The sequence below is a fragment of the Stenella coeruleoalba genome (assembly GCF_951394435.1).
Source record: "Stenella coeruleoalba genome assembly, chromosome: 3".
Taxonomy (NCBI): domain Eukaryota; kingdom Metazoa; phylum Chordata; class Mammalia; order Artiodactyla; family Delphinidae; genus Stenella; species Stenella coeruleoalba.
The window spans coordinates 93,114,171-93,138,159 of NC_137148.1; positions in this window are offsets into that span (position 1 = coordinate 93,114,171).

Genomic DNA, 23,989 nt, shown 5'->3' on the forward strand with positions numbered 1-23,989 from the left:
TTCTCATTACCTTAGAAAGAAATGGCTTTTGTCCATATTCTCATGGCCGCCAAGCTATGTGAGGCATTTATGTTAAAAGCCAGACTTTTCATGAAGCAGCTGGTTCAAGTCCCAAAATATGCATGTTTTGGTATTTCTTGGTGAGTGAGCTATGAAAAAGTCCGGGTCTTGTATATATTGTGTTGTTGTTTCACCTGGAGTTTTTGATTCTTAAAACTGGTGATGTGGCTACCTGCTGAGATTGAGCTGCCACAGAGAGCATGTATTTGGACTCAACTATTTAACCACTTAGGGCATCAGGATGAAAGCCACAGCTCATAATCCACATTGAAGTCCCTTCTGCTTTCATGCCTTCTGTCTTTCAGACTACTAACAACTAGTTAGCATCCATTGATTTTTACAAAAATAAAACATAAACCTAATAAATATCTAATCAGTTTTTGCTCTCTTTTGCTACCTATTTAAAAGAAAATTTATAATTTAGATCAAGAGTTAAAGAAATATAAATACAATTCAACTGAGAGCATCCATTTGATATTAACACTTTCCCAGTCTTGGATAGAAAAGTACCCTGATTTATTGGAATAAAAAGATTTCCAAAGACACATAGTGAGGAGTTTGGTGCTTTGGGGCTTCAGAAAAACTTGTTTAGAGGAAATTTTTTATGGAAATGCTTTTATTTACATTTTCAAACTCATTTCTTTGAAATTATTAGAGAGAGGGGACCATGTCCATTTTCCTTTAACTGTATTTTTCAATGTTTCAATAAAGCATATAGTATATATTTTTCACATATAATAAAATTAACGGTTATTTTGACAGTAAGACAGAAGGCTCACTGAGCATTTGAAAACAGACATGATAAGTAGAGAAGTATATTATTCAGAATCCATGTAGTTGATAGAAACCAGAGTAATTTTAACAAGAAAATTTAATATAAAGAATGGTCATCTGGGAATTGGACATCTGATAAAGGGAACACTAAGGTTTCACAGACCGTCCCTAGAACTGAGAAAATTAAGGGAAGAGATTAGGATTATCGAAAATTTAGAATCTTGGCTGAGGGACTCACAGAGCTTGGGCTCAGACTTCTGAGGAGAGGGTGTGGCTGAGCCAAGTTAGTGCCTCAGGAATGCCACAGAGATGCTGCACGGGACTGGGAACCAGACTTTTAAGGAGGAGATACCAACTGGCTTCTGCAGATGGGGCCAGTGAGAAGCCACAGTGATGTTGGTTCTGCCAGTGTTGGAAAAAATGCAACTGGAATCAGCTGCACTTACTGGAATAACCAACCACTGCCAGGTGTATCTTTGTTGGATGGTGATGAACGTAACAGGAATCAAAACAGGAAGAGGAAATAGCCTAGAAGGACAGTATCCTTTTTCTCTTCTGTTGTCTACTGTCTCTCTAGTGCCCCCTATTGTCAGAGCCTAATGGCGATCCTGCTAGCCAAAGAGAAATGGTTTGCAGAGTCCCAGCCCCGGAATCTCAAAAAGTGAAGAATAGAAGAGTGGATTTGAAGCTAAGAAACGATAGTTTACTAATGAGCACAGGAGAAAATAAAATAAAACTGACTTGTCTTGCTTGCCATCTCTATGATTATTTCATGAAAAATAAGTTTAATACTTTTAGCCTTCATATTTTAGGTAAAAATAATCATTTTTGAGAAAGTATTTTTCTTGCTCAATTAACTTAATTGAGTCTGCAAAGAAATTAGTTGGATAAAGATGGTTGGCTCAACATATGCATGTGCTTTCCCACATTTCTTAAAATAGCTGAAGAGGTATTTTTAAAAATAATCTTAATTATATTAAAAATAATAATAATAATTCACGCCAGGAAGAAAGCAGAGGGGCGGAAAAAGAAAGCTGATGAATTTGAAAAGGCACATCAACAAAGAAAGCAGGATAATGTCACTGCAGATGTGGGAGTGGTTCCCAGGGAGCTGCAACCCAAAAATCAATGAATATGAGAAGCAGACGAGGTTTCTGGGACATTGGGATGAGTAATAGGGTAATTTCTTTATGAAGAGGAAAACCAGTCAGTCCCCGCCTTTTATCTCCAAAGGTGCTGAGCAGTGGGCAAAAGGAGTTTGCTGTCAAGATAAAGTGATGTGTGTAGGCTGTGAGGCCAGTGAGGGAGTCCCTTGCATGGCTAGTGACCCCTGGAAGGGGCATAGTGTCAGAGAGTAGAAGACCAGCTACAAACTCACCTACAAAACATGCCCTGCCCTTTTCCCACAAACACCTGAGGTAACTATCTAAGAAAGGAACAGGTCAAACAGTGACTCTGGAATACAAAGATGAACAGACAGCCAAGAATTGCATGAGGAAATCTGTCACTATGGAAGTCACCAAATAGATGACTTTAGACCTGAAACTTTAATTATTAGAATAAACAAAAGTTAAACTATAATCGTTATTGAAGAGATGATATAACATCTATTTTTTAATTTGAAACATTTACTATAGATATTCCAAAATATGAACAAAGTATAAGCATATGTATATCGACTCATCCATTCCAGGAAGAATTGTAAAAAGACTTTGGGTTACAAGCAGATACACCTGCATTTGAACTCTGACTGCCCATTAATATATGTGTGATATTAAAATCTTGAAAATGACAGTCTGTTATAACATCTATTTGTAAAAAGCCATTATCAGAAGAAAAATGATTATCTTGGTAATTATAAATCATTGTTAATTTTTAAATAATCTTAATTGTTTTGTAAAACAGTAATTCATGACAGAAAGCAGGTGGGGAAAAAATGAAGCAGGTGAATTTAATTCATACAGAACAACACGAATCAGCAGTATTTATACCAATATAAATATCTTGGTAGAAATTTTAAGATCTCATTAGTTAGCTTAAAGGCAGAATAGACACAGCTAAAGAATGAATTAATATTGGGGTGCTTGTATCATTACATAAATTAGAGTTTTCTTTTTTTCCAGATATATGCCCAGGAGTGGGATTACAGGATCATATAGTAACTCTAGTTTTTTTTCCCCTCCATTTAAGAAACCTCCATAACTGTTCTCCATGGTGGCTGTAGCAATTTACATTCCCATCAACAGTATAGGAGGGTTCCCTTTTCTCCACACCCTCTACAGCATTTATTATTTGTAGACTTTTTGATCATAACCATTCTGACTAGTGCAAGGTGATACCTCATTGTGGTTTTGATTTACATTTCTCTAATAATGAGTGCTGTTGAGCATCTTTTCATGTGGCTGTTGGCCATCTGTATATCTTCTTTGGAGAAATGTCTATTCAGGTCTTCTGCCCATTTTTTGACTGAGTTGTTTGTTTTTTTGATATTGAGTTGTAAGAGCTGTTTGTATATTTTGGATACTGACCCCTTGTTGGTTGCATCTTTTGCAAATATTTTCTTCCATTTCATAGGTTATTTTTTCATTTTTCTGATGGTTTCCTTTGCTGTGCAAAAGCTTTTAAGTTTGATTAGGTCCTATTTGTTTATTTTTGATTTTATTTCTTTTACCTTGGGAGATCTAAGAAGATATTGCTATGATTTATGTCCAAGAATGTTTTGCCTATGTTCTCTTCTAGGAGTTTTATGATGTCATGTCTTATGTTTAGATATTTAAATCATTTTGAGTTTATTTTTGTATATAGTGTGAGGAAGTGTTCCAGTTTCATTGATTTATGTGTAGCTGTTGAGCTTTCCCAACACCACTTGTTGAAGGGGCTGTCTTTTCTCCATTGTATAGTCTTGCCTCCTTTGACATAGATTAATTGAATGTAGGTATGTGGGTTTATTTCTGGTCCCTCTATTCTGTTCCATTGATCTATATGTCTGCTTTTGTGCCAGCACGATGCTGTATTGATTCCTGTAGCTTTGTAGTATTGTCTGAAGTCTGCGAGGGTCATGCCTCCAGCTTTGTTCTTTTCGCTCAGGATTGCTTTGCCAATTCTTGGTCTTTGGTGGTTGCATATAAATGCTAGGATAATTTGTTCTAGTTCTGTGAAAAATGTCATGGGTAATTTGATAATGATTGCATTAAATATGTGGATTGCTTTGGTAGTATGGCCATTTTAACAATATTAATTCTTCCAGTCTAAGAGCATGGGATACCTTTCTGTTTCTTTGAAAGTATTACCGTAAGTACCTTAATGCTTTAATAGGCTTAGTAGAAAAAGATTCAAATTTGGAATCAGAAATAAAGAGTATGAAACTTAGTTCTTTCACTCTTAGCTGTATAATACTCTGTTTGGATTAAACTCCACATACCTCTTTCCTTTTTGTAAATGAGGATTATAATCCCTAACTTGCAAGGTTACGTGTGAAGAGTAAATATAAAACATGTAAATGTGAGGTACACATGAGGGGTATATATGAAGCATAGTTCTTGGAACACAGTAGATGGGTATTTGTTGATTTTTCATTATCTCAGTAAACATTGAGTGCTTGCTCTGTGCCAGACAATTATGACGATTATTATGATGAAAAAGTCCCAAGCCTTAGAATTTTCACTGATAGATGTTTGTAATTTGGGGAAGGATAAAAACAAGGATAAAAAATAAGCATTTTCCTTTACGTGATTAAGAGGTTTGAAGCTCCGGTACACACTATGTTGGAGTAAAAGACATCTCCAGTCTTAAGATGTCTTTTTAATTTATTTGAGATCAAATTCTATTTCATTAAAAAATTATTAAACATAGAGTCTCCTCTTGTTATAAGCCTCAAAATAAATTGAAGAATATATGAATTACTTTTGAGGTCTTGTTAGGTGAAGTAAGCAAAATCTATTTATATAAAGTTTATTAGCATGTGGAGTACAAGAGAAAATCTTGAATATTACATTTACCAAAACAGTATAATAAAACTACATTTTATGACTGCATTTCAGATTTTAAAAATGTTGTCAACCAAACTCATTTAAAAAGCAGTCAGCTTAAAATGTATAAACTTTAACTGTCTATCTAATTACTTGAAATAAAATCATGGTGTTGTATTCTGCTTCTTAGGTAGAATGTTTTCTTTTAACAAAACATAGACCAAATAGCAGTATAATGTCTGAAATTTAAGTTTGGTAATTTACTTTATGTTGCTCCATTTCTGTTATGTAAAATGAACTTTCTTCTCACTCAGCTCCTTACTTGGAAAGTGTATAGTCATGATTTTTCACACTGTGTCTTCTTCATTATTTAATTAGGGGCTCAGAAATTTCAGAATGTTGTCAATCATATAGAAGAAAAAAGTGATTTTGGGGTTTATGTAATTTAAGCTTTATATTATAACTTTCTCTTTTGACCCATAAAATCTGTCATTTATATTTTCTCTTTATAAGTATTATGATTTTTTTTACTTTAAAAAATAAAAGACAATAACAGCAAAAAATCATTTTAATTTATATCATAATAAATATTCATGGCATACTGCCTAATGCCCCTAATATTTAAAAAACATTAGAATAGATTATTTCTGAATATAACAAAATAGCTCAAAGAGAAATTAATTTGATTTCCTTAATTATTTCAATTATTACAATTATTAATTAGTTTAATTAAATAAGAGAAAAGGTAAATCTTCAAAAATATAAGGTTGCCTAGAAGTAAAAGAAAAAATTCACTGATCCCTTTTCAGTACTTCAGATAAACCTATTTTCCTTTATATTACTCAGTGTTCATTTTCACAAGGATTCATAACAATAATGATGATTTCTTTTTAGAATTTTGATTCCTGGAAAATATGAACTACTTGCTTGTTTTCTTCTCTCATCTGCTAAGATTTCTGCCATCACTTTTTGCATTTCCTTTTTAGCTTTTGTTGTCTAGGAGCTCTCCACTGAACTTACTATTCAAACACAGCAATTATATTCTCACTGACATAGTTACCTCCTCCTTTTTCCTAAAAGGCCCTTGCTTTTTATCTTTATGTTAATTTCCTAGTGTACTCATGCATTTCACATGTAAATTTCTGAAATTCTTTTAAATGTTATAAATTCATAAATGGCTTTTCCTTAAAAATTCTATTTGTGATTATTTGATGTAGCAGATGAAGAAATGGAAGTGACAGTTAAATCTCTACACACACACACACACACACACACACACACACACAGAGTTTTTATTAAACAAAGCAAAGATAACCTTGTTTAAGTTTACTCACTGGAAAAAAATATTATTATTGTGGTGCTACTGAGAAAAATGGAAGCAACTGGATCATTGAAAACATTTGGCAGTCTGGGGAAGATGGGACAGAGAGAAATAAGGCTCCATTTTAAAGCCAGAGACAAAGGGGGAGAGTAAAGACTGAAAGAGGACTGAGTCCCTGGAATGAACTTGAGCTTGCACTGAGTACATCCTCACAGCTGGAGCACACCTCACAAAATTTTTCTCTTTTTACTTGTGTTGAATACCAGGTATTTTAGATAGATACCACATAGACTTCCATTAGAGTCGATCTGTTAAAACAAATAGACTTAAAAGTGAAAAATATCTCAAACACAGTAGAAGTTAAAAGTTAAGATATTGTGTTTCTTTTGAGATTGATTGGCAGTTAATTTTGTCCTTTAAATGTATTTACAAACAGAATTATGAAAGGTAAATTTAACACTAAAGTAGGATTCTTCATGTCCAAGGGATATTAATAAAGGTAGACCCAAGGATTAGTAGTGTCCTTATTTGAAATTTACCTGGAGAAACTGGTTTATTCTTTGATTTTCAGTCTCTTATTACATACTTGATAGATGCCATTATGATCAATTCTGCTGACAGTGACCCCCAGGGTCACGTTTATTAGCCTTCTAATTCTAGTGTTTTTCTAATCCAAGTGTAAATTAAGTTTGCCAATTATGTTTAAAAACTGTGACAGCTAATTAAGAGAAAACTTAGGTTGAGTTGGTTGGCTGAATTTTGTGTAAATAGGAAAGGTGAATCCTCCAGAGCCCTGTTCATCACTGGATGGCTTAATCACTTATCCTATTCTCTGATTTCTACCTTCCCATTGAAACTCCTTATTTTTCTGTTAAACTCTTCTACTTGGCATTAGTCTGTTACAGGTACACAGATCTGTAGGATAATTGGATTCAAGACTACTAGCATCTGAATTGGCAAAAATATGTTTAAATGAATTGAATTCAAAGTACTGAATTCAGGGCTTCCCTGGTTACGCAGTGGTTGAGAGTCCGCCTGCCGATGCAGGGGACACGGGTTCGTGCCCTGGTCCGGGAAGATCCCACATGCTGCGGAGCGGCTGGGCCCGTGAGCCATGGCTGCTGCGCCTGCGCGTCCGGAGCCTGTGTTCCGCAGCGGGAGAGGCCACAACAGTGAGAGGCCCGCGTACCACGAAAAAAAAAGTATTGAATTCAGTTAAAACACATAATTCTATTCCACTGATTTCATTTTTTTTTTTTTTTTTTTTTTTTTTACTTTTAAGACTTGTACTGATATCCCGATGATAAGTAATGTTGCAAAAATTGTGAGAGCCTCACTAACTTTATATTGCCACTGAGAATATCTGTGATTTGGCCACACTTTTCATTGTTTTGAGTAGAAATAGAACATGGCACATTGGAGTAAATTTTTAAGGTAAGAGCCTCCATGGAATAGAGAACTGATGGTCTTGCCTGAATTGGAAATAGAACACACGTCATCAATCCTATTTATTCTGCAGTTATTACATTAAATTTAATTCTAAATTAGTGTTATAAAAATGTATAAAATTAATGGTCCATCTTAAATCATGCAGCATTTCCTTCTCTTCCTTTATAAATTATTAAAAATTTCATTAAAAAAAGAAAACTAAATAGTTACTGGTAACCATCAATAATCTTTCCAAATTTGCATATTGCCTTCCAATATGTTCCCATACCTCTTCCCTCTTGCGTCTCCCTCCCTCACACCCTCCCTATCCCACCCCTCTAGAAGCTGATCTCACTGTGCTATGCGGCTGCTTCCCACTAGCTATCTATTTTACATTTGGTAGTGTATATATGTCCATGCCACTCTCTCACTTTCCAGCTTACCCTTCCCCCTCCCCATATCTTCAAGTCCATTCTCTAGTAGGTCTGCGTCTTTATTACTGTCTTACCCCTAGTTTCTTCATGACATTTTCCATATATATGTGTTAGCAAACGCTATTTGTCTTTCTCTTTCTGACTTACTTCACTCTGTATGACAGACTCTAGGTCCATCGACCTCATTACAAATAGCTCAATTTCGTTTCTTTTTATGGCTGAGTAATATTCCATTGTATATATGTGCCACATCTTCTTTATCCATTCATCCAATGATGGACACTTAGGTTGTTTCCATCTCCAGGCTACTGTAAATAGAGCTGCAATGAACATTTTGGTACATGACTCTTTTTGAATTATGGTTTTCTCAGGGTATATGCCCAGTAGTGGGATTGCTGGATCATATGGTAGTTCTATTTGTAGTTTTTTAAGGAACCTCCATACTGTTCTCCATACTGGCTGTACCAATTCACATTCCCACCAGCAGTGCAAGAGTGTTCCCTTTTCTCCACACCCTCTCCATCATTTATTGTTTCTAGATTTTTTGATGATGGCCATTCTGACTGGTGTGAGAAGATATCTCATTGTAGTTTTGATATACATTTCTCTAATGATTAATGATGTTGAGCATTCTTTCATGTGTTTGTTGGCAGTCTGTATATCTTCTTTGGAGAAATGTCTGTTTAGGTCTTCTGCCCATTTTTGGATTGGGTTGTTTGTTTTTCTGATATGGAGGTGCATGAGCTGCTTGTAAATTTTGGAGATTAATCCTTTGTCAGATGCTTCATTTGCAAATATTTTCTCCCATTCTGAGGGTTGTCTTTTCGGCTTGTTTACGGTTTCCTTTGCTGTGCAAAAGCTTTGAAGTTTCATTAGGTTCCATTTGTTTATTTTTGTTTTTATTTCCATTTCTCTAGGATGTGGGTCAGAAAGGATCTTGCTGTGATTTATGTCATAGAGTGTTCTGCCTATGTTTTCCTCTAAGAGTTTGATAGTGTCTGGCCTTACATTTAGGTCTTTAATCCATTTTGAGCTTATCTTTTGTGTATGGTGTTAGGGAGTGATCTAATCTCATACTTTTACATATACCTGTCCAGTTTTCCCAGCACCACTCATTGAAGAGGCTGTCCTTTCTCCACTGTACATTCCTGCCTCCTTTATCAAAGATAAGGTGACCATATGTGTGTGGGTTTATCTCTGGGCTTTCTATCCTGTTATATTGATCTATCTTTCTGTTTTTGTGCCAGTACCATACTGTCTTGGTTACTGTAGCTTTGTAGTATAGTCTGAAGTCAGGGAGCCTGATTCCTCCAACTCCGTTTTTCATTCTCAAGATTGCTTTGGCTATTTGGGGTCTTTTGTGTTTCCATACAAATTGTGAAATTTTTTGTTCTAGTTCTGTGAAAAATGCCAGTGGTAGTTTGATAGGGATTACATTGAATCTGTATATTGCTTTGGGTAGTAGAGTCATTTTCACAATGTTGACTCTTCCAATCTAAGAACATTGTATATCTCTCCATCTATTTGTATCCTCTTTAATTTCCTTCATCAGTGTCTTATAATTTTCTACATAGAGGTCATTTGTCTCCTTAGGTAGGTTTATTCCTAGATATTTTATTCTTTTTGTAGCAATGGTAAATGGGAGTGTTTTCTTGATTTCATTTTCAGATTTTTCATCATTAGTGTATAGGAATGCCAGATATTTCTGTGCATTAATTTTGTATCCTTCTACTTTACCAAATTCATTGATTAGCTCTAGTAGTAATCTAGTAGCATCTTTAGGATTCTCTATGTATAGTATCATGTCATCTGCAAACAGTGACAGCTTTATTTCTTCTTTTCCGATTTGGATTCCTTTTATTTCCTTTTCTTCTCTGATTGCTGTGGCTAAAACTTCCAAAACTATGTTGAATAAGAGTGGTGAGAGTGGGCAACCTTGTCTTGTTCCTGATCTTAGTGGAAATGCTTTCAGTTTTTCACCATTGAGGACGATGTTGGCTGTGGGTTTGTCATATATGGCCTTTATTATGTTGAGGAAAGTTCCCTCTATGTCTACTTTCTGGAGGATTTTTATCATAAATGGGTGTTGAATTTTGTCAAAAGCTTTCTCTGCATCTATTGAGATTATCATATGGTTTTTCTCCTTCAATTTGTTAATATGGTGTATCACATTGATTGATGTGCATATAGTGAAGAATCCTTGCATTCCTGGGATAAAGCCCACTTGATCATGGTGTATGATCCTTTTAATGTGCTGTTGGCCTCTGTTTTCTAGTATTTTGTTGAGGATTTTTGCATCTATTTTCATCAGTAATATCGGCCTGTAGCTTTCTTTTTTTGTGACATCTTTGTCTGGTTTTAGTATCAGCATGATGGTGGCCTCATAGAATGAGTTTGGGAGTGTTCCTCCCTCTGCTATATTTTGGAAGAGTTTGAGAAGGATAGGTGTTAGCTCTTCTCTAAATGCTTGACAGAATTCGCCTGGGAAGCCATCTGGTCCTGGGCTTTTGTTTGTTGGAAGATTTTTAATCACAGTCTCAATTTCAGTGCTTGTGATTGGTCTGTTCATATTTTCTATTTCTTCCTGATTCAGTCTTGGCAGGTTGTGTATTTCTAAGAATTTGTCCATTTTTTCCAGGTTGTCCATTTTATTGGCATAGAGTTGCTTGTAGTATTCTCTCATGATCTTTTGTATTTCTGAAGTGTCAGTTGTTACTTCTCCTTTTTCATTTCTAATTCTATTGATTTGAGTTTTCTCCCTTATTTTCTTGATGAGTCTGGCTAATCGTTTATCAGTTTGTTGATCTTTTTAAAGAGCCAGCTTTTCATTTCATTGATCTTTGCTATCGTTTCCTTCATTTCTTTTTCATTTATTTCTGATCTGATCTTTATGATTTCTTTCCTTCTGCTAACTTTGGGGTTTTTTTGTTCTTCTTTCTCTAATTGCTTTAGTTGCAAGTTTAGGTTGTTTATTTGAGATGTTTCCTGTTTCTTAAGGTGGATTTTATTGCTATAAACTTCCCTCTTAGAACTGCTTTTGCTGCATCCCATAGGTTTTGCATTCTCGTGTCTCCATTGTCATTTGTTTCTAGGTATTTTTTGATTTCCTCTTTGATTTCTTCAGTGATCACTTCGTTATTAAGTACTGTATTGTTTAACCTCTATGTGTTTGTATTTTTTACAGATCTTTTCCTGTAATTGATATCTAGTCTCATAGCGTTGTGGTCAGAAAAGATACTTAATACAATTTCAATTTTCTTAAATTTACCAAGGCTTGATTGGTGACCCAAAATGTGATTTATCCTGGAGAATGTTCCATGAGCACTTGAGAAAAATGTGTATTCTGTTGTTTTTGGATGGAATGTCCTATAAATATCAATTAAGTCCATCTTATTTAATGTATCATTTAACGCTTGTGTTTCCTTATTTATTTTCATTTTGGATGATCTGTCCATTGGTGAAAGTGGGGTGTTAAAGTCCCCTACTATGAATGTGTTACTGTCAATTTCCTCTTTTATGGCTGTTAGTATTTGCCTTATGTATTGAGGTGCTCCTATGTTGGGTGCATAAATATTTTCAATTGTTATATCTTCTTTGTGGATTGATCCCTTGATCATTATGTAATGTCCTTCTTCGTCTCTTGTAATAGTCTTTATTTTAACGTCTATTTTGTCTGATATGAGAATTGCTACTCCAGCTTTCTTTTGGTTTCCATTTGCATGGAATATCTTTTTCTGTCCCCTTACTTTCAGTCTGTATGTGTCTCTAGGTCTGAAGTGAGTCTCTTGTAGACAGCATATATTTGTTGAAGTTTTTAATAAAGAATTCCTGTTGAATTATTTTCTCTAGGTTAAAAAGTCCTGGTCTTTAACCCTGTGATGTCACATAGTTGTATCTTAAGGCCAATTCTAATAAATTGATAGTTAGGGCTCAGAACACTGTGCTGAGAAGGATTCTGAGTCTTCATAAAATCAGCAGGTGATTGATTAGCAGTGATGTTCATAGAGGCAGGAGGGTGTTTTGAAGGAGAAAGTATTTATTACTTATTTTTAGAGGTGTCTTTTTATAAAATATTCTTAACAAATACAAAAATAATTTAGTTTTTTGCCTTTTAAACCTGGTTTTACTGTTTAAAGTAGTCCTTTTTTTATGGTGCTGGGCAATTTTGAATTCTTGATTATGCTCTGTTTCTGGGTCATTTGGCGTACCTCTTCATGTACCTTAACATACAAATACTAGGTATTATGATCACTCACATGTCTGAGAATAGATTTCTGCCTTAGTTCATGAAAAACAGATTTCATAGATTTTTTAAAATTAGGCCACAGTCTTATTTTATCATTATTTGCATGTTTCTTTCCTTGACTCATAGTCTATACAATGGTTAAAATATTTGGAGTCAGCCTGGTTTGAGTCCTTTGTGGAAAAACAATTTCTTTTTTCTGAACTAACATATGCAGAATTTATTTCTTCATTCTTATAGCTTTAAAAGTATCAGAATTCCCTTTTTTTTCTTATAGTTCAACAATTTATCAATAGGTATAGTTTAATCAGTCTTATTAGAACACAGTGAGACTTTTCAGTTTGCTCAGAAAATATTGATTGTGCTTTTCTCTGATTGCTTTTGTTCTGATCCTTCTGTTCTCTCCTTTAAGAAAATTACTTGTTTGCCTGCTTTGCTCTGTTTCACATCCTCTACCTCAGTTTTCTTCTTTTGTATTTAATTTTGTCCCATTCTTCTGAATTCTGAGGAGGCGCTTGAGTTTTTTATACAGTTACCTGATATACACCTTTTTAGAATTGACACTTCTTGCTACAACACGAATTTTAACTTGTCTATAGCATTATTTTTTAACAATTCATCCTATTTCATTCATTTGACTTTTTGCCTCAACCAGTTATTTATAATAGCCTCCTTTTATTTAATAGCAGCCATGTCTCTTGAATTTTCCTGAATATGTCAAACAGTTCCTGGAATTTTTCTTCTGATTTCTACTGTAAATTATTTTCAGAAGTGTCATTTATCTTCTGAATCATTACCTTATTTGACAATATATTTCATAGGTCACATGTCATTTTTTTCTCACTCTCGTACTCAAATAATGTAAGATCAGAATTTTCAACAAACAGAGAAGACTGACCTTGGTCTTGCGCTTTGTCCACAGGTGTGATAGAAAGTTTCTATTCTCAGATAAACAAATTGGGTTGAGGTGCAGACAAAGTAGTGTCTACTTAAATTGTAAGATTTGGTCAGATTTTCATATAGTATACTCTCTTTTGCCCAGGTGCCCCTTTTCTTTCTTCCCCAAGGCCTTGTTATTGCTACGATATTGAATGAATGCAGTATATCAAACAGAACAGTTTCCAGAAGAATTAGAGCATTTCTTTATTCAGAGATTCTTCACCCAATAAGACATTGTTCTGAGAAACACTGACCAAAAATGCACTGTGCTACTTACTTCACTGTTGTCAGGGATCTGCAGTCTCAGTTGTATGTGTGTGAGAAGGGAGGGAGGAAGGGTGGCCAAGGAAGCATTCTACCTACCCGGAGGGGTGGTAGCTAGGTATTGGAGCAGGACAGCTGCCAACCTAGTGAATAGTGGGCCTTCCTGGAACTAATGAGCAAAGATGGTCAAGCGCGTCAGGCTCTTCCACTCTTTTTTATGATAATTTTTATATCATGAAGCAGTTCAGAACATTTCATGAGCTAAAGCCTTGAAAGGATTTTCTCAGTCTAGATTTTCACTCAATCAATTAAACATATTTATGTCACACATGGGGGCAATGGAAAAACTGCTTCAAGTTTCATTGCATTAACTTCTATGTAAATATCAATATTTTTTGAACACTTTATTTTCTAATCTTCTCCCATATGAGAGCAAAGGAGGACACCCAGGACATCATTTCAAAGTCACCCTTCTTCACCCTTCCCTCCCCCAAGGAAATTGAGCTCTGTCTTTCATCAACACATGATTAACCTAACTACAATTCCAAACAAAATAGCACAGTTACTTTCCTGAGCATGTTTATAAAATATGCAAATCCAACTTGTCCTTTGCTTCATTATTGCATTCATTATTTAGTTTCACTATAAAACATTTGAGGGTAAGAAAGGATAATTAATGCAATTAAGTTTCCATGGTTTAAAAATTTCCTAATTTTAATGGAACTCTAGCATAAAAATGAAGATAAAATTCATTACCTTTATTATCACAGCACCAAATAGAACAAAATAATTATTCTGACACTCAAAATATGCTATAAATGAACATTGATTATTTAATAGACAGCCACTACACTATACCTATAGATTACCAACGTATGCACATTTTCTTTTTCTATGTTTCTGGATGGACAGTTTAAGGAAAGTGGGAGGAATGAGGCTTAGCTAGTTCTTTTTAAAGGACTTACATCTGTATTATCAGATTATAGCATGCCTGAAACATCACTGACTATGCATCTCAATTTTCTTTTCCTTTTGGTCTACTTTGAGATTAAAATTTAACCAACATTTTTTTTGAAAATGTTTAAGTATCAGACCCTATACTAATAATTTTTTTCATTTCCTAATGCTCATGTCAGCGAGGAAGAAATTTTCCTCTACCCTTCTATGTTCTTCTAGCAGGTATAAAAATTAAATTGACATGAGACATATTAACAGAAGAAAAATCAAACAAAAGTTTAATAACATGTATACATAGGAGAGACCCAGGGAAACTAAGTAAGTTGCCAAGATGGCCAAAGCCCTCACCTTAAATACCATCTTCAGCTAAAGGCAAAAGAAAATGTTGCAGATAGTGGTTTGGGACTTCAAAGGGGTGGAAGGCAATTCACATGAAGATAGAAAAACAAATTCTTGGTAAATAAATGTCTGCTGGGCCATGCAGAGACAGTAAGACACAGAATGGACTCTGATCTCTAGGCCCTGCTGAGTTTCCCCCACCACTTTAGCCCATATTCTTTGCAGATACCTCTGGTGATAACTCTATTCTGGAAACAGGCCTGGAATCTATCTAAATTCTTTAGGCAGTTTAGAGGGAGGTAAAAAGAAAAACTTTCTGAGTCTTCTGTTTCTTAAAAATTATCAGCTTGAATTAATCCTCATGCCAAAGAGACACATTTTGGGGTGGAAAATTTTTCTCCCCTGCACTCACAACAACCAATGGGGAAACTGGGGTATGAAAACTGGTTAGTCAATGTGCTCAAGATTACCCACCTGGTCAGAGGGAAAACCTAGGCAGAGTGGAAGTACACTATGCTAGTGTTCAGGATGTGAAATGAGAAGTGTGGAGTGCATTCAAAGACTGTTTAAACTATTCTGGTGCCATTTTGTCCTCCTTAGGTGAAGTGTATGTGAATGTTTGTATGTTAACATCCATAATTGAATGGATCATATATATTTTTCTCCTCCTTGAGGCAAGAATGTCCATTGTTAATCTTTTTTTTTTTTTTTTTGCTCTACGCGGGCCTCTCACTGTTGTGGCCTGTCCCGTTGTGGAGCACAGGCTCCAGACACGCAGGCTCAGCGGCCATGGCTCACGGGCCCAGCTGCTCCACGGCATGTGGGATCTTCCCAGACTGGGGCACGAACCCGTGTCCCCTACATTGGCAGGCAGACTCTCAACCACTGCGCCACCAGGGAAGCCCCATTGTTATTCTTAAATTGGCTATCATTTACCATTTGTACTCTTTAGGTCACCTAGAATAGTTCTTTATCTGTCTTTCCAAAAGCTACTGATATTATCAGATAATTGCTAATTTTCCCTTCAATATTTAAACCAAGAGTAGCTAAATGTGTGTTTGGTATCCTTATGGAGGGATAGGGAAGCAAGTTTTGCTTCCTTTTTTGTCTTAAAATCCATTGGAGTCCTTTAACATTATTTTTTTCCTTTAGACCTAAGTCCCAGAATTGAATTCAAATCACAGTCTTGGTTCAAGTCACATGCTCATTGTTGGTCCACATCTATCTGTCTAACTATCTAAAAATAATAAGCACATGTGAACACAAAACATAAGCCAAAGCTAAGACCTTGGAAATAATGACTGACATCTAACCGTATTCCCTCCATTCCTTTGTCTCTGTTAATCCAGGCTAAATATTATCCTTCCTTTCTATATGTGAAAGCTGTATCTATTGCTTCCATGTATATTACACATAGTCATTTACACACACATACAGAATACACACAAACACACTTATTTGTTGTTTAAACTTATGAGAAAGAATATCATACTGTATGTAGTTTTTGGGGGGAATTAATTTTTTAAAATATTACATTTTCAAGATTCATCTGTATTTTCTATGATACTATAGTTTGTTCATTTTAACTTCTTTGAAATGTACCACATCATAGTCATCAACTCTCCAATGGAAGATTACTATTCAAAATAGGTTCTTTCAACAGTGAACAGTGCTGCTAAAATATTCTTGAATGGGAATTCTGTTGTAAATATGCATGTATTTCTCTTGGGAATATACTCATAGAATTGAAATGTCTGGGTCCCAGGAATTATGTGGCTCGTCTCTAGGATATAACATCAGACTCATTTCCATATGCCTGCAGCACTTCCCATTTACATTTAAAAATTTTTATTGGTACCTTGGATATATACAAACATTGATGGGTCTTTTGATAAATATGCAACCAGTGAATATTCATGGAGCATCAACAGGTAGTTAGTGGACTGGACTTCACCCTTGAGGCAAACCAGTAAATCATCATCACAACCCCTCTTCTCAAAAATTTTACCATCTGGTAGAATTCAACCTTCATTTTATGATGTGTGCTGAAAAAATCACACACACACACACACACATACACACACACACACACACACACAGAGAAATAGCCCTGTTTGGGCTATGTGTAAGAAAGAACATGGGCAAGACATATAAGCTCCTAGAACTTCTGCAAATTGAGGGAGCTGGGCTAGATTAGTACATTTCAAACTGTGTCCCATGATGACCTTGCTCTGTATGTCTATGAAAGTGTGGATGTTGGAGATTTTTTGGTAGCTGAAGGTGGAGGTAGGGGAGGGGAAGAAGAGATAAGGCTGGGCCTCTAGGAGATCCATCAGCACTGCTAACAAAGCAGATTCACTTTCATCTCTAAGTTTTTTGTATTTTATGTGATGAAGTTTTTCTGTTGATAAGATAAATCAGAAGTTTGAAACATGCTGAAATAGGTGATCTCTTAAGTTCCATTCTACCCTAATGTCCTGTGGTTATGCATTGTATTATTTAGGACAAATGATGCTAGCTGCTACAACTGATAAAGCCCCAAATCTCAATGGCTTAGTCAACACAGATTTATTTTTAACTCACACATAGCATGCTATGGGTTGGCAGAGGCTTTCCTTCATCAGGTGACTGAGGGACGCTCTCTCAGTCTTGTGATGCTGTGCTCTCACCCTGTGGCCTCTTAGGTTGTAGCAGCATAGGAAGAGAAGAATGGAGGAAGTACACCCAGCTTTAACTGACTCTGCTCAGAAGTGACACTTGAGTTCACAGCCCATTGGCTAAACCAAGTCACATGGCCCCAACTTTACCCCCAAAACAGCCTGGAACATGTGGGGGAACACATGGGATATTTGGTACACAGTAACTCTAGCTCACGTACCAAGTGCAAGAAGCATAATTCAGATGCAAAATGGCAGGTGATCAGAGTCAGGGTGACATACAGTTAAATAGTGGAGATTTTCTCAGTAAGGTACTTTGTTATCCTCAAATAAGATATTCTTTTCAAAAGATTTCCAATGTGGTCTCCTGTTTTCTGGAAAATATACAGTGTTCCTCTGAGAGCCCATAATTTTCTTGCTTTTAGGGTTGAAAGATAAAATACAAAACTTGGGTTATTGGTCTTTATTGTACTAAAATTCAATTTAAAAAAAAAAGCAATTTCTGGGCTCTACCAGAGGGAGTAGGTACAGCAGTACATCAGCCCAAGCAATCTGTTTCCTTCTATGCAGATCAAAATGCATGGCCCTTTCCTCATGAAGCGTGTGCCTGTTCTTTTCTGTGTTGCTCTGAGATGAAGGAGAACACAGAGTACAAACTCCCTTTCTGACCACGATGTTGTGACTTTATTTTATTTTTGAGCTTGACGATATTGCCTTTATCATCCTGTTCTGCATCTCATCTCTCAGTGGTACAGCATACTTGATATGGATCACTTTCTTAAACAAGAGACTTAACTTTGATGTTGCTGATGATCAGGAGAGGTTCAAAGATTGCATCAGGAGTGTTTAAATTATTTCAGGAAAGGACCATTGCTGAGTTACTGTGCTCTTTGGAGGGTGATTCTGGTGACTCTAAGCAACAGTTGAGCACAATGAAAAGAAGCCTATGCCTGGTGTGAGGGTATAGCTGACAGGAGGATTGGGAAAATAGTTCAATTAGAGAAGCAAAGATAAAATTATAAACAGAGTGATGTAGGAAATGGCTGACATTAGGGGACATGATTCAGCTGCCTGATTAAAAAGCAAAAAACAAAACAAAACACTGAAGACTATGAGAAGGGAGAGGGGGGAAATTAACTGGTGTGAGGGAGAGAGGCCAGAGAGGAGATGCTTATTGAAATATTTAGAGAAATATCTTTAAGAGCTTAAACAATTAGTCCTGCAAAGGAAATGACCATTTTGTTTCCTAACCTTATTTTAAAATGTTGCCTAACTGGGGCAAAGCAGATATGGGGACAAAGAAAATGGGATAGGACCTTGTTTTTCTTCCTGTCAGTTGAAGGAGCACTCGACAAAGGAGCAAATAAAGCTTCTTGTTTGGGTTCAACAATTTGGATCATTTGGTTGTTTGTCCTACTGCTTCCTGTGTTTACTCGAATCCAAGTAGGAAAGGTGGTTCTTTGCAGTGTGAACTAATGAAGCAACTCCCCAGTGGTTTTCTGGTAGGATTTTGCTCTTCCCAACAATGTCCTTTACCAGTTTTCTTGAGAAAACCTTTTGAGATCTTCACTTAATGTCCCAGGTATTAAAGCCTTTGAATCATCAGCTGTAAACACCAAACAGACAATGGCCATAGGAGATTTAGAAAGATAATTAGAAATCTAAACTTTTTGGCACATTAGATTGAGATAAATTTATAGCTGAATTCTGACTGAACATTTTTCAAATGTTTGGATTGTGGCTTGGAAGAAAGGTATTGTAAATTCTTAATGGAAAGGAAAAGAAACAACCTACAGTGACATGTAGTGTCAACCACATAACAATAATTCACAAATATGTCTACTTAGGTCACAGATGACCAAAGGAGGTTTCACTTTGGACAGGAGTAAACAGGAGATGAGCAAGCTTCTATCCAGAGTCCTTTATTGGTATAAAAACACCTTTAAATCCCAGTCTTCAACCACTGCAGCTTACAAGTACAGGATCCCAAAAGGAAGGATTCACTAAAAATAACTACAAGATGAATGTAGTTAATGTTGAATTTCAATGACACCTGACAAACATAACCTCAGTGGTTGGTCCACTGATATATAAGCACACATGAGGATGCTCCTGAGTGCTGAGTGATGTGGTCATGCAAATCCATCATGAAAAGGCAGCTTCTTAAGAAGCTTCATTCATATCTACTTAGGGCTGTCCCCAAATTCCAGAATTTCCTGAAAATCTGAAGGGGAAGTCAAAGTGACTGCACCATTTTTCTTTTGGAGCAGGTAGTAAACAGAGTCCAGACAGTACCATGAGTAGAATAATTGGACCTAATAGCGAGAAAGATTTTTTGCTTGTTTCTTTAACAAAGAGAGAGAAAGGGAGAAAAGGAAGTGTGTGGATTTCTCCAGACACTGGTCCAGATATATTTCCTTGCTCAAGTTCTGGACGACAGCAGCAGTTTCTTGGTTTTATATTTATGTCTTTGATTATGCTATCTTCAGCTTTGCTCATTGAGTCTAATACCTCAAGTTATGGGTCCCTAAAGTTGTAAATTCAAATTCATATAGTGGGATTGCTTATCACTTAAAATGGTGCTTTCATTTTGGAGCTCCTAAAACTGCTAGATTATTCTGTAACTTAATGATAATTACGCAGGTGAAACCCTTAAATAAAATAAAGCCAAAAGTGTTAATGGCTGTCAAATTACTCAGCATAAAAGCCAAGAAATAACGGGTTTACAATGCATTAAGTGTTTCAAAAGAATTGTCAATTAAAACGCTCAGCCAGCTGCAAACAAATTCATCAGACGAAAGCAGGTACTGATAAAATATTTAAATCCTTAAAATAATAAAGGAAGATAAGGGTGTCAAAGTTGATGAAAATAATTATCCCATGGTAAAAGCAGGGTCATTTTCTTCCTTAATCAAAAACTCTGATCCTACAGTCACTCTAGGTGCATTTGGTATGCAGGTGAGAGAAGTAGAGAGGAATTTGGGTGTCTGGTCAGACTTAAAGTAGCCCGAATGTTAGCAGGATTATTGATGGATGTGATATCTCTGTAGCCTCATAATAAAACACCTTATATTTGTTCAGCATTTTGTACTTCACCAAATACTTTCACATATATTATTTCACTTAATCTTCTCAAGACTTGTTACTAACAAGAAGTTCAGAGAAGAAAGATGAATTGCCCAAGTTTACGTGGAGACTATATCAAAAGTCAATTTTCTAATTTCCCGTACAGCATGCTTTCAGCCACAGTATAGCTGTCTTTTTGGTTAAGGCAGCCCTGATGAGCTCCTTGCCTGTTGGCTCTAGTGCAGTTTATATGACTGCAAAATAACAATATAAGCAATTTTCTTGACAAATTTCAATATTCTTTCTCAAAAAAATGAAAGAAAAAAAATCCCACAGAGCTGCCTGAGATGATGTAGTTCAAGCCGTTCATTTCACAGATGAGGAAAGCAAGGTCCAGAATGGCTAAGCAATTGGCCATTGATCATGTTGGAGAAGAGTTGAAGAGTTAGGAATGAACCAACATGCCTTACATACAAAGCCAGGGAGTGTTCTTTCTGCTCTCCTGGGATGCCTCCACCTTGCTCATCTCCCCTCTTGCTCATGCAACCTCCGCTAAAACTCACAGAGAACTCACTCTGAAGGTCAAGTAAGTTATTGTGGCCTCGCATCCCTCAGGGATATTGAGGCATACAAACAAATTTCTTAAAATAGAAATGACTTCTTGCTGCATGAGGGTGGGCTCCAGGCTTCGGTGCAGCACCATGATTTTGATTTCTGGTTTCCTCTGATCTGTTGGTTGAATTGTCCCTGATTTGAATTCCTGCCTTCATGAATGTGAGTAGCTCCTCTATAAAATTGTTTCAGTAAATCCTCATGTATTTTGAGATAAAAGTGTATCTAATACTAAAGAGGCCAAGAAATGCTGTCTTTTTAAAATTGACACTCATAAAAAACACGTACTAAATGTAATTTGGGGTGGGTATATATCCTGTTTGATAAAATTATTGTGATTGCTTTAGGCAGCAAGAGTGGTCTCAACTTTAAGGTAGAGATAAAATGTGTTTTTGAAATTTTAGAAGAGAAACAATGTCAGGGTCATTTTCATGTCTATGAACTTCTACCTATTGTAATGATGTATTTTGGGCTCTGAACTGAATTGTTTATAGAATAGAATAAATCACTGAGAAACCAGAAAGGCTGTCCAGTGACCAATAATTATGCCAAGTTAAATCAACATTATCATCATATGAAACTAAAAAAATCTAACATTTTGTATTATATGACTGAGTCTGGTATATTTTAAGGCTGATTAAACCGGAGAGCATTTGTGATCTTCATAATCCAAAGCTATTTCCAAAGCCAGTTGGTTTTTAACTTTCAAATGAAGAACACAATGTTGCTTTTACTTCATTGATAAGCCTCATTGAATAACGACTTTATCATCTAAATAATTTAATAGGAATTTCTAAAATCTAAATTGATAAATTATTGGAATGCTTTTAATTGATAAAGAAGAAAATAACACTTTTGTTGGAATATACTTTCCCTTATCTGCCTCATCATTCTGAGAACAAAAAATCAAACAAAACTTATGTTATCTGGAAATGCTAAGATTACATCACTGGCTAATGAGTAGTATCACTGATGGGGACTAAAGGAGTAAGAAAGAGCCAGTGCTGGCCCTGCCTGCAAGGGACAGTTCCCTACACCTGCCTGATTCTCTTGTGATTCACTTGAGGGATGAATCTCGGTCATCGTCTGCCTATCAACATTCCCAAAGGTCCATTTAGACTAAAAGACATCAACAAGGCACTATGAAGTTTATTTACATTCAAACTCTGGCTCTGTTATTGGCAAGCACCAAAAAGCTAGCAGAATGCTGAAAATAAGGCCCAAATTGTCCTCCTGTATAACTTCTGAAGACTTTTTAATAAAGGACCAAGATTGCAAAGAGATTTAGGATTCTCTTTCAAGTAAACGATTGAATACTTAGATCAACCGCAAAACGTCATTAACTCATCTGATCCTTTTCAGTACATTGAACTTGCTAAGAACATGCTAACACAGGCCTTTCCATGATGGGATTTGGCAGGCTATTTTGAGTTCTTATAGGAGTGTAGAGGTAATTCTTCTCCACTGTGCTCCAGCAAGAATGTCTGGAGCAATGTCTCCAGCTGTGGTGCAGGTGTATAGAAAGGATAGTGACTTGATGGCCATGGGGGTAGGTATAGGACGTCTCAGCTCATCTGTACACTGTACCCACTCCCGTTTTCATAAGGGACTGGTAACATAAGCTTGATCAAAACACAGTGTCCTGGTCTGGAAAGGAGGGGCAAAAGGAAAAAGAAAAAAGAGGGCCAATAAAGTATTTGTCATATAGATATCCTCATGACCAGTGGTCCCCAACCATTTTGGCACCATAAACCAGTTTTGTGGAAGACAATTTTTCCATGAACTGGGGGCTTAGGGCTAGTTTCGGGATGATTCAAGCGCATTACATTTATTGTGCACTTTATTTCTATTGTTATTACATTGTAATATATAATGAAATAATTATACAACTCACCATAATGCAGAATAACTGGGATCCCTGAGCTTGTCTTCACTTGCCACTCACTGATAGGGTTTTGATATGAGTCTGCAAGCAATTGATTTATTATGGTCTCTGTGCAGTCAAGCCTCTCTACTAATGATAATCTGTATTTGCAGCCGCTCCCCAGTTTTAGCATAACTGGCTCAGCTCCACCTCAGATCATCAGGCATTAGATTCTCATAAGAAACGTGTAACCTGGATCCCTTGCATGTGCAGTTCACAGTAGGGTTCATGCTCCTTTGAGAGTCTAATGCGGCCATCGATCTGATAGGAGGCAGAGCTCAGGCGGTAATGCAAGTGATGGGGAGCGGCCTTAAATACAGATGAAGCTTTGCACACTCACCCGCCACTCACCTCCTGCTGTGCAGCCTGGTTCCTAACAGGCCACAGACGGGTACCGGTGCATGGCCCGGGGTTTGGGGACCTCTGCTCTAGACTAAGGAAAAAGAGCCTATAAATTAAAACAGCAAACTATACAAACAGTACTCACTTTGCACAGTAGTGCAGGACTATAATAATGACTGTGTAATCTGAAAATATACAAAATGATCTTAATAATCAATGGGAAAAATTAGACTGTCCCACGATCTTTAAAAATTTTCGTCAAAACATTAAAAAAATTTCTTACTGTTGGAGAAAAATGAAAAAAATAGAAAAGCTAATATTTAGTACACTGTAATTTAAAACATTAGAAACATTGAGAATTAAAGTGTTTCAATTCCCTGTATAAAATTTCTTAAGAATAATTTGAACAGTACTTGCCACCTTGTTCTCATCAAATACCTTAATATATGGAACAGCATGTATTCTATGTCTTGTCACACTCCTTTCTCATCATGGATTAGCTTCCAATATTTTATTCTTTGCAAGTGTCACGGGATTGTTCCAAGGCTTCCTTTAATGTGAAGGTTTTTGCTCGTATCACTTCTTCTAAAACATCTTCATTCTTTCGGCTATAAATTCATCTTCACCCAGTTTCTCTGGCTGCATATCAGAGTCTCTTGAA